The 12,603-nt window shown below is 40.1% G+C and overlaps 1 pseudogene and 1 gene segment (V, D, J or C); both read left to right on the top strand.

Annotated features, from left to right (window-relative positions):
• The first annotated feature begins 1,983 nt into the window (after window positions 1-1,983).
• LOC307058374 (cAMP-regulated phosphoprotein 19-like) lies at window positions 1,984-2,354 on the top strand (annotated as a pseudogene). Its single transcript has one exon. The product of its transcript is annotated as a cAMP-regulated phosphoprotein 19-like (transcript).
• A 4,978-nt stretch (window positions 2,355-7,332) lies between these two features.
• Window positions 7,333-8,584, top strand: LOC307058373 (T cell receptor beta constant 2-like). The segment is given in 2 exons: window positions 7,333-7,709; window positions 8,545-8,584.
• The last annotated feature ends 4,019 nt before the right edge of the window (window positions 8,585-12,603 follow it).

Here is a 12,603-nt window from a genome sequence, read left to right as displayed (position 1 = left end):
GGCTACTGTAAGGTAAGGCAAAGAGGCACAGAGAGAGTGCTTTGAAATACAAGACCATTTGAAACCTTTAGTACTACTTAATGAACTTCTCAGAACTAGAAACAAAAATAGGGATGCTTTGGGCTTCCCTGGTGGCACAGTGGTTAAGAATCCACCTGCCAATGCAAGGGACACGGGTTCAAACCCTGGTCCGGGAAGATCCCACATGCTGTGGAGCAACTAAGTCCGTGTGCCACAACTACTGAGCCTGCATTTTAGAGCCCACGAGCCACAAGTACTGAGCGCGCGTGCCAAAACTACTGAAGCCCGCATACTTAGAGCCTGTGCTCCAAAACAAGAGAAGCCACCGCAATGAGAAGCTGCACACCACAACAAAGAGGAGGCCCCACTCACCGCAACTAAAAAAGAAAGCCCACATGCAGCAACAAAGACCCAACGCAGCCAAAAATAAATAAATTAATTTAAAAAAAAAGATAGTAAAAATATGGATGCTCTTGTTATTGTTATTATCACCTTCATTAAGAAATATCCCATCCATAAACCAAATGTCCTCGGCAGTAATTCTTGGCTATCTAATTATTTCCAACAGAGAAAAGGCCAGACATATTCAAGGCTGCCCTTACACAAAATCACCAATAATCTGAACTTTCCTGATACAGACTCAATCTATCACAATGAGGCAGGCTTTTACTATGTGTAATGGAATCAAATTTAACTGAATCAAAAGCCATTTTGTATGTCACTAATGTTCTTTGTAACTTTTGAGAGCTTATGAATTTATGCTTTTAAGATATATTTACATACTCTTCATTTGTCCATGCAGGGCAAACAACTGAGAATACTTTTGGGGTTTATTAATGTACCTTAAAATGGTATCTTTCTTGGTTTACTGGCTGAATCCAGCCCCAATAAGCTTTTCTCATTAGAGTTAGCTCAGGCCAGCTTCTGTTTTGAGACAATATCTAAGGTCTCACAATTTGTGGTTTCTAATCCTCAGTACCACCAACTGGTATATGGAATTCCTCTCCTCAGGTTCCCTCTGAGCCCTCATGTTGGTTCCTATGTCCAATTTTCCCACCCTCTTGAAGGATGTTGGTGAGGGAACTTTTACCATTTTCCTGGGTTGCTTCTCACTCTCTGATCCCCACAGTCTGAGGACGACTTATCACTGCTCTTGCTCTATTTCCTTCCTACCATGCAGAGGCAGACCAGACAAAACTCTTCAGCTGCCCCACCTGCAGTTGGGAGGTTGTATCAGTCATGGTCTCCAGAGAAAAAGAACCAATAGACAGATTGATTGATAAAATATATAATAATATATATTATTACATGGTATATAAAGCATGTATCATATAATAATGTACAATAGAAAGAGGTTCATTATAAGGAATTGGCTTACACAGTTATGGAGGCTGATAAGTCCCAAGATCTGTAGTCAGCAAGCAGAGACTTAGGAGAGTCATCGATGTAAGTTCCAGCCTGAGTCTGAGTTCAAAGGCAGGAAAAGACCTATGTCCTAGCTCAAAGACAGTAAAGCTAAAAGAAAGAAATCTTTCTTACTCAGTCTTTTATTCTACTTAGGCCTTCAGTGGATTAGATGAGGGCCAAGAGCATTAGGGAGGGAGACTGCTTTACTCAGTCTACTGATTCAAATATTAATCCCTTAAAAATACCCTCATAGACACACCCAGAATAATGTTTGACCAAATATCTGGGCACCCCATGGTCCAGTCAAGTTGACACATGAAATTAACCATCCCAGAGGTTAAGTCAGTTCAGTTCCAGGGGAGTGTTGTGTAGAGAGCCTTATTTCCATCTCCAGTACAAACCACCTTCTCTAATCCAGTTTTCCTTGCGACCCTAAACTAGAATAATATGGCTGATCCTCCACTTTTATCTTCATGCAAGAACTATATCTCTAAAGTTAATCAAACCCCATAGTGGAGAAGCGGGGTAAGAGAGAGCAGTATATCCACAGAAGTCCCTGAGGCAGCCTGCACAAAGGAACAGAAGGAAATGGAACATAAAGTGACTAGTCCAGAGAAAGCTGAAGAAGCAAAATTAAAAGCAAGGTATCTTCTGGGACAAAAGCCTGGAGGTTCAGATTTCTTAAGGAAATGATTGCAGAAAGGGCAAAAATATTTTGATTCTGGGGATTACAACATGGCTAAAGCAAAAATGAAGAACAAGCAACTTCCTACTGCAGCCCCAGATAAGACAAAGGTCACTGTGACCACATTCCCACTCCAGAGGTCCATCCTCAACGGAAACTATCTCTTGCTGCTGGCAAGCTGGCTGGCTGGTTGAAAGAGCTGAACTGCATGAATCTTCTAATTCCCATTATTTCTCCTTAACACGTTCCTTCTCCACTTTTTATTTCCCTTCATTCACTAAGTCATTTGAGAGTGACAGCTTTGCAGGTAGCAGTAGTGTGTGCTGCTATTGTAAAGTAGTATACATGTGTACGGTATTGGATTAGTTTAACAGTATACTGATGAAAAGAACATGTTAGAGAAACATGAAGTAATCTACTTGAAAATAACTATATATAATACCTAACTTCTAGTGTAGGACAGTCCCAACAAGTAACAAGTAAGTTTTACAATTTTAACATTTTGGCTTTCTTTAATTCATCTTAATCATAGCTTTGTATTTTACTCTTATTTAATATAACCTCTGTAGTACTGATTTCTTCTGTATTTTCAGATTTTGTAAAACAAAATTTTAAGACCACAAGTCAGAAGAAAGGTCACAAATTTCAAACACAGATAGATGGGGCTCCAAAAGATTTGTATCTCTGTGCTTGAACTTGAGTGGCCTTAAATCTGTTTCAGCTTTAACAACAGAATTTTACTTGGGCAATATTTGCCCATTCTGGTGTAACTTAGGTGACTCTAATGCTTGACAGCTGCCATAGAAGCTAGCATTCTTATTCAGTTCTACAGCGTTTCAATACCTTTTGCTGTTGAAGATGTGACTGAAGTGTGCATGTGCATCAACTGCTGAATTCACTTTTGTGCCATTTTTGTAAACACGATAGTTTTGTACTTCTCACAAATGTCTGTATTAATTTCACATATCAAAGAGTAGATGATGTGCCAACCAGAAGCACAAGAGTTCCTACACAAAATTCTCTATGTCATTAGAGCTTTTGTATAGTAAGAGTAGTTTACAGTCTTGTGGTTATAGAATACCAAACTGAAATCTTTGCTCAGTCTGCCATAGACTTAAGCTTTTTCATTCATTACTAATATCCATGACATTCATGTCACCTTGTACAAATATGATATGTTGTTTAGGCATATCTTTTGTCCTACACAGAACATTTCATTTTGATTTTTATGAAAATTACAATTCATGTAACTTACATAAACTTTTTAAATGTAGAAACTTTTTACTTCGGGACGCTAGAATAAAATACTTTGCCTCCTGTGGCCCCTCCCTCCTTTTTTTCCTGATTCTTTGACTCAAACCATGTTGGGCTATGCTGTTCAGTCTATTCAGAAGCACAGGAGTCTATATCCTTACTCTTGAAATTTGTGCTGCTGAATGATGCATTTTATAACACACTAATGATATTTTCCTTATAATTTCTCAGTTGTTAATTAACCACTCTTAATCTTACACTATTATTAATATTTGACAAATTTTTAAGTAAAAGGAACTTTATAATTAAACAAATACTTGAGAAGGCTGGCCCAGGAACCTGTATCAAGATGAGCTGAATTTCAAGTGATTATACTGAGCTAAGTGAATTAGGTTTTTGACAATTAGAGTAATATACATGATAGGTGGAACATATTCATATTAAATATTTAGATATTTTGCTTCTATAGATGTCACTTTAATAAAATATAAATTTAATTTTTCTTGTGGTTTATCTGGTTAACAAGAACTTTAATTAACAGAACACTGGGACAAACTTACTGCTCTTTTTTAGGAGCTCTTCCCATACGTTGTTGTGATGCTGTAGCCTGACTATGAGGATCGGTAGAGCCTAAGAAGACAGTATTTCTTTTTTTTCTTCATCTTTGACTTGCAAAGGGCCTCCCCTCTTTTGGATCCAGGCATCTTTTCTGGATCTTGGCTTCATTTGTATATGTGCTTTCCTATGACCCCAAATCATCATAGATGGTGCCTTGAACACAGCATCTGCACTTAAAGCTGTCTAGCACTCTGAGGAAAACTTGCTGGTTGTCTTCCTGCTTAAACCACCCCAAAAGGCAGAAAACAACAAAATCAGTAATGTGCTAATTTGTTATTATAAGGATCAGTTATATACAAATAGATTTATAATGGGAGCAGGTAGGTTATTCCACGGTATGTATAACAATTATAGGATCAATTTAAGAATTTTCAAATATTCCAGAGTAGAATTTCTGTGGTATCTAGTCTTTTTTATGAATATTTGCAAGCTATCACCATTAAATTCACACATCAGAGATGATTAATCTGAAAGAGACCACGTTATTCTTGACCATGGTAGGACTCCTGCTGTGGTTTGCAACAAGTGATGTAATCTCTGCCTGAGTTTTAGTTTATAAAACACAATGCTAATATTTAACCTACCTCAAAGTTGAGGATCTGTAAATACTGAGAAAGGGCCCCAAATAAAATACTGTTTATTGTCTTTTTTATTTAAAAAAAACACAGTGGAGGAAAGTTTCCTTAATTATCAAATCTTCTACACTGTTGGTGGGAATGCAAATTGGCACAGCCACTATGGAGAACAGTCTGGAGGTTCCTTAAAAAACTAAAAATAGAGCTACCATATGATACAGCAATCCCACTCCTGGGCGTATACCCAGAGAAAACCATAATTCAAAAAGATACATGTACCCCAATGTTCATTGCAGCACTGTTTACAATAGCCAGGACATGGAAGCAACCTAAATGCCCACAGACAAAGGAATGGATAAAGAAGATGTGGCACATATATATTATGGAATACTATTCAGCCATAAAAAGAAAGAAATAATGCCATTTGCAGCAACATGGATGGATCTAGAGATTGTCATACTGAGTGAAGTAAGTCAGACAGGGAAGGACAAATATCATACGATATCCCTTGTATGTGGAATCTAAAAAAATGGTACAAATGAACTTATTTACAAAATGGAAATAGAGTTACAGATGTAGAAAACAATCTTATGGTTACTGGGGGAAAAGGGAGGGAGGAATAAATTGGGAGATTGGGACTGACATATACACACTACTATATTTAAAACAGATAACTAGTAAGGACCTCTGTACAGCACAGGGAACTCTACTCAATACTCTGTAATGACCTATATGGGAAAAGAATCTAAAAAAGAGTAGATATATGTATATGTATAACTGATTTACTTTGCTGTACAGCAAAAAAGTAACACAACATTTTAAATCAACTATATTCCAACAAGAATTTTTTTTTTAATTATCAAATCCCCAGAATCAGTCTTATATGATAGCTCTTGGTACTTATTTTTTCTAATTTTTTCTGGCCCTTTCTTCCTACTTTCTGACTGGAGGGCTCAAGAGAGGCCCCCCTGTTCACTCTAATTTTTTGTTGGTTTCCATCCCACTTTGAAATCTGTCCATCCTTCTGTGGCCCAGTTCGAATCCAGCTACATTTTCTGCAGTTAGTCTGAGGATAAACAGACACCAAAACAATGAAATATCCATCTAGTGTTATTCCATCAGCCACCATCTTGCTTTCTAAACTTGAGAGAGTATAACAATAGACACTGGCTTCCCATTTGGTAATTTTCTGTACTAAAATGAGTCCAATACCACAAAATATCTCTTTAGTTTCAGGCCCTGAATATATATTCCTATTTTTCCTCAAAACTTAAAAAAAGAACTTGGAAGAACTGATGTTATACAATAAAAATATATATATCATCTCTGTATTAAATATTCTAATCAAATGTTTTTAATCTGAATCTATTAGTTAAGCCTCTAAACTTAACTGCCAGCTTGCAGGAAATAACCAGGACTAGATAACAAGTTAAATGTTCCATGAGGAAACAGTCAGTTAAATTAAGAATCTATAAGGCCATCAGGCTGAACTCTTCAAAGAAAAATTAATAAGACATAACAACCAAACACAGTGTTTGATTTTAGCCACAGAACCTGGTTCAAAAAAAAAGCTATAGGTTTTTTTATAGTCGTAAATTTGGAACAACAGCAGAAATTTGAATATGAACTACAGATTAAATGATATTATAAAATTATTGTTAACTTCCTAAGGTAAGATCATTGTAAAGAGCCGTTATTCTTAGAAGTATGCAAAAATATTTAGGGATGAAGTGTTACAATGCTTAAAAATTACATTCGAATTGTACACTCAAAAAATATATAAAACAAATATGGCAAAATGTAACTTAGCAGTTGTAGAGTCTGCATGCAAGGTCTCTGGGTTTTCACTATACCATTCTTTAAATTTCTCTATGTTTGAAATTCTTCATAATAAAAAGTTGAAAAAATACTTAGAAGGAGCACAGTTTTTGTCTGAATGTTCTGGCCACCTACATTCTAAATTGAAACAAAACAGAGTTGAGCAGGGTAGTGAGTAGTAATGATATAACTATGTAGAGCTTCTGTCTCTAGTCTTCCTGAAGCTTCACCCAGGGAGCTCACTGCCCTTCCTGTTGGGTCTACAGACATTGCTTCTATCTCCTTCCCAAACCTAATATGATCCTGCCCTATATACAAGGATGTGTTTGCACACCTGTCTCCTCAGAGAATCTCCAGTTCCCTTTTGGATGGAGACTATCTCATTCATCTTCAATTCTCATACCTTAGTCCACAGTCAGATGTACTCAATAATAGCTGTCATATGAGTCAAGATGTGCTTCTTCCTTCCTCCAATATCAAGAAACACCAATTTGGAACAAGAAGAGTGGCTTATTTTGACTTGATAGTATAAATTTGGCCCCTTTCCAAACTTTAAAAAATGAAATTTATGAAGATTCTCCTCACCTCACAACTAATCTCTTTTGGACTGAATGTTTGTGTCTCCCCAGATTCATATGTTGCAAACCTAACTCCCAGTGTGATGGTATTTGGAGGTGGGGGCTTTGGGAGGTGATTAGGTCATGAGGGTGGCACCCTCATGAATGGGATTAGTGCCCTTATAAAAGAGGCCCCAGAGAGCTCCCTCTCCCCTTCTGCCATTTGAGGTCACAGCCTTCTATGAACCAGGAAGCAGACCCTCACCAGACAGCCAGCACATTGATCTTAGACTTCCCAGCCTCCAGAACTGTGAGAAGTAAATGTTTGTTCTTTAAGCCACCTAGTCTATGGTATTTTTGTTATAACAGCCTAAATTGACTAAAGACACAACCCAGCATGGACCCTCAGCCCTACAAGGAGGACCCCAGCTGGAACGACTCCAACTGCTGTCTGAGCAGCTGGCTGAGGGTCTCTGCCGCCTTCTGGCACAGCCCCTGCAATCACTTCTGCTGCCAAGTCCAGTTCCATGGGCTCATGGACAAGGATGAGTGGGAGCAGGACTGGCCCAAACCTGTCACCCAGAACATCAGTGCCGAGGCCTGGGGCAGAGCAGACTGTGGCTTCACCTCAGTGTCCTATCAGCAAGGGGTCCTGTCTGCCACCATCTTCTACGAGATCCTGCTGCAGAAGGCCACCCTGTATGCTGTGCTGGCCAGCATCCTGGTGCTGATGGCCATGGTTAAGGAAAAGGATTCCAGAGACCATCTCCAAAAGTACATCCTGAGTCATTCTTTATCCTCACCTTGGATTCCCCTAAACGTGTTTCCCGTCTATGCTCCTCAAGTTTCTCTCTCTCCACCTCTTATCTCCTTCTTACACAGATATCTGTCCTTCTCTCAGCTTCCCTGCAGACTGAGCTCCTCACCACTGAATTTGAAATAGACTAAATCAATAAAAGTGGATGGGATTGATTGTGTCCCAGGAAATAAATAAATAAATAAAATAAAGACATGACCCAATATTCCACTCAGATCATTATCACCCCAATCCTGAGTTTTGGAACCATCTGGGGGAACTGAGAAAAAAGAACATGGAGCCTGCTGGGAAATACCATGATCTGTGTATTACTTTCCCCTAGCCTTTTTAATTGGATCATCCGGTCCACAAACCAATCCCAGAGCAGTGTCTTCCAAAGTGCAGTCCCTATTGAAAATTACAGATTTCTTAGCCCCTTATTCAGTGGTTCTGAGTCAGTCAGAAGTGAGGCCTAGAAATCTATTTCTCTTAACTTTTCCTAAGTGATTCTGATGTGGGGCCAGGTTTAAGACCTACTGTTCCAAATAGCAAACATTGGTTCTAGGTGACCACTTACGCACTAACACACAGACACACACAGACACACACACACTCACACACAGACATAGTTTCCTTCTGATGTAATTATGCCTATGTTCCCCCCTCTGGCCTCATATTCCCCTCCTGCCTCAATTTTGATACCCATCCCTGACCCAGCTGGTTTCGGTCATCCTCCTACCTGCCCTGGCTTGTTGGAACTTTGGAACATCTGTGCATTTGGTAGTTTTTCTCACTCCTCTGTTCTTCCCCCAGGGCCTTAGAAGCTCTTCATCCTGCCTTCTTGGCTCTCTAAAGCAACACAGGTCCCAAACACTCCTCCTCTACCCCAAGGAGAGAAAGGCATTCAGGCAGAGCCAGTTAATGTCCTTATCAAAACTCCAGTGCAAAGCACAGGACTATAAGCAAGCCTGAAGCAAGCAGGGCGCAGAAAACTACATCCTGCTCCCTCCTGCCTCTTCCTATGAGGCCCAAGGGGTCCCTCCTACCACTCTTTAGTAATTTAAACATAAGCCCAGTCTGATTTTTTTTCATTACACGAGTAATACATGAATGTAATCTTGTTGTAAAATAATTTAAAACAACACTGATACGCTAAAACTGCAACACTCCATTTTCAGTCCCCTCCCCAGAAGTAACTAATAACAAATCAGTTTGGTGTATATTGTTCCATTTACATATACTAAGTTAAATAAGTGGTTCTCAAGGCAAGGAAAGGATTTTCCCACCAGGGGACATTTGACAATATCTGGAGACATTTTTGACTGTCACAATTGGGAACTGATACTAGCATCCAGTGAATAAAGGTCAGTAGATGCTGATAAATATCTAGTAATGTACAGGACAGCCCCCATAACAAAGAATTATCTGGCCCAAATAGTGTCATGATTGAGAAACTTGAAGTTAAACTATGTGAAACTGCCAATGTCCAACCAATTTTGACCTTCAAAAAGGCATTTATTACGGTACAACCATATCTACATATAATATAGATAGACATATATTATACACACACATGGAAATATATAGTTCTATTTTACAGAAATGCATTAGCCCATATGCCTTATTCTACAAGTTTCTTTTTTCCTTTAACATGCCTAGAAGATTCTCCAAGTCAGCAACCAGAGCTCCATCCGATTCCTTTCTAGCTGCTGTAGATATTCATTGATGAGAGGCTCCTTGTGGTCCTTTAACCAAACCTTTCGGAGGGATGTTGGAGATTTCCAGTTCTTCACTATTATAACCATGCTGCAATGAGCATCCTGACCCATACCCTTCTCCCCACGTTAATTAGGTCTCAGGTGGGGCTGAGGATGGGGGACACTGAGGACCAGAGAGGAAGGGGTTGGGCTGCGATGGAGGGCAGAGAGTCATGCTCTCTCCAACTCTGCTTCCTCCCTTGGCCCTCCACAAGGACTAGTTGCCACCAGCTCACATAACTGTTTATTTCCCTGCATAGCAGTGGCCATTTCATGCCAGGAGCATTTATGGCAGAGCAGTGTGAATTCTGAAACCTGTTTGTTAGACTTTCTATCCCGCTATTCTCATGGGGTGAGTAAAAGCTCAGGGAGTGATTTATACCATTTGCCTGCCTTTCAGGCCTCTCCTGGAGCTGCTGGGAGTTTCCGTCACACCTCCTTGAAACCTCTCAAATGTCAACACATCACGCAGCAAAACCACCCCTACGTTTTCTAAGCCTGAAGTATCCTTATATCCAAAGAACTGGAGCCAGAAGAAAGCTTTGTTTTTCCACAAATAATTTAAGGGCTTTAATTATCATGAAAACTACATGCAGACTGTTCAGAGACAAAAAGACTACCCTCCCTACGTGTTCCAAGAGAACAGCATATTGTCATCTGAAAGAGTAATTTATTTCCACAAAATTGGCTCTATAAAGGGCATCTTCGGTGTCTAATTCCCTAAATAACTCGGGGCTTACTGTTGCCAGCACTGACCCCAAGGGGGAAGGAGAACTGTAATTAATTGACTCATTTATGATTAATGCATTCCAGCTTTCCTTTGCTGCCACTCTTCTAGGAGAAAATTGGCCAGTCTTGTGACTCTATTTCCAAGCACCTAATTCATTTAAAATAAGAAATCTGGATGACAAACAAGAAGTTAGTTGTTAATGGAAGACCCTTGGAGGCCGCACCTTTCCTGCATGTCCCGTTCATCTCAGAAGACTGTCTGAGAGAGGGACTTCACTCAGCTCTCAGCAATAAGATCCTTAATACACAGTTGTAGATACCAGTTTGGTGCGGGGGGGGATGCTTTGATTTCCTGGTTTATTTAGCAGCTATAATACCTAAAGGAGACAGGAGAGGAAGAAGGGAGGGAGTAGGGAGGTCACAAAGGCAGAAAAGAAGACCCATAAAAACATTTCAAGTGGCTCCACCTCTCCACATAGTATGAAGATACCTATCTTGGATCACACCCAATCAATGTGATTTAATGAGCAACAACTATGATGTAACATATGCTGCAAACATTTTTTTTCCAGGTTATCTGTGAACATCCTATTGTGTATTTTTAAGTGCTCTTATTTGACCTCAAATTCATGAAAAAGAGTAACTTAATAACTTGGAACCTACACATAGTTCTTCATTCATCCAACACCATTTTTTAAGCAAGGCTAGATGCCAGGCACTCCCTCAATATCCTTTTGTTCACCCCTGTTTCTCTACCAAAACCAACAGGTCCTCTGTGCCCCATTCTTTCAGTCTTGCTAGACAATTGAATCCATATTTAGATAACTGTGCTGCTCATGCCTCCAGTGGATGAATTATATTCACCAGTTCCAAGTTGTATTATTCCAAAGGGGTATATATTGGTGTCCTTAACAGAGTACCCTGATAAATCCTCTACTATTACCATATTATTCTATTTCCAAAATCACCATTCAATTTACCTCTCAACTCTGACTTTCTCAGGCCTATGATGGCTGGGATAGATTTTTAGTTTACACATCCTGGACAATTCCAGTGTGATCTCAGGATCTCCAGGAGTGGTAGATGGGCTCTTCAATGTAAAGATTATAGCTAGAACCACCTAGAAAAATGACCTCCAAACAAAAGCCTCCAAATGACCAGTAGTTCATGTATCAGTTGATACCTACAGTAACCCAGTGAGGAAAATGTCAGTGGCATGGGGGTGGGGAAGGGGGCATCAGTCACAACCTGCTTCAAGAAGTTTACTTAGGGCTTCCCTGGTGGCGCAGTGGTTGAGAGTCCGCCTGCCGAGGCAGGGGACACGGGTTCATGCCCCGGTCTGGGAGGATCCCACATGCCGCAGAGCGGCTGGGCCCGTGGGCCATGGCCACTGGGCCTGCGCGTCTGGAGCCTGTGCTCCACAGCGGGAGAGGCCACAGCAGTGAGAGGCCCGCGTACAGCAAAAAAAAATAAATAAATAAAAAATAAAGAAGTTTACTTAGATGTATTATTATTTACATTTTATAGATGAGAAAATTGGGGTTCAGGGGTAAGTATCCACCTTCATGCAACTCCGTCAATGACACAAATGCTCACAGAGCATCAAATTTATAATTCTTTTTTTGTCAATACTGATTCAGTTAAAAAAAATAAGACGTGCAGCTCGAGGAATTTAGGAGGTAAAGCATGAGCTGCACTTCAGGGCATGAAGTTCCAAATTGACAATAATGCTCTGGGAACCCACACAATTGGGTTCCAAAGGTTCCCAGGTGCTCACTTTGGCAAGTACCCCAACATTCATGGTTTCAAAGACCTAGACTCCTAGCAGATGCCCAAACCCTCGACTAGCCATTGTTATCTCTCTACAGCAAAAGCTCACAAACTTGGGCTGCATATGAAGACCAGCTGGGGAGCTTTAAACAAATACAAATGTTCAGTTCCCAAGAGATTCTGATTTAGTCAGTCTGGAGTAGGGCCCTGACATCAGTGTTATTTAAAAGCCTCTCAGGTAATTCTCATGGTCAGTCAGGGCTGAGAACCACTGGCCTACAGACATTCTTGGCCCACGGCTGCCATTACTGAGGTCAGGAATGTTCCTACTCTCTCTTCTTTGCCTCTTCTGGGGCCTATCCTCTCAAGTACCCTCTGACAATTCCTTCTACAAAGGCCTCCCAAAATTGCCTTCTCAATATTCTTTCCCATTAAAAAATATGAGCTTTTTCACAGGGAGTAGGGCACAGTGGGAGGCTATGGACAAAGGGAAATACTCCATTATTATTTATTATTGAAAACGTATTTAGCATCCACAATGTGCTGAAATAAAGGATTCTGAGATTGCCTTATCTGTTTTTCGGCTGCTTTGAGCACAGTTAGTCACAGGGTTTTA

This window comes from Hyperoodon ampullatus (assembly GCF_949752795.1).
Source record: "Hyperoodon ampullatus genome assembly, chromosome: 9".
Lineage (NCBI taxonomy): Eukaryota > Metazoa > Chordata > Mammalia > Artiodactyla > Ziphiidae > Hyperoodon > Hyperoodon ampullatus.
This window is presented reverse-complemented; position numbering and strand designations above follow the sequence as displayed.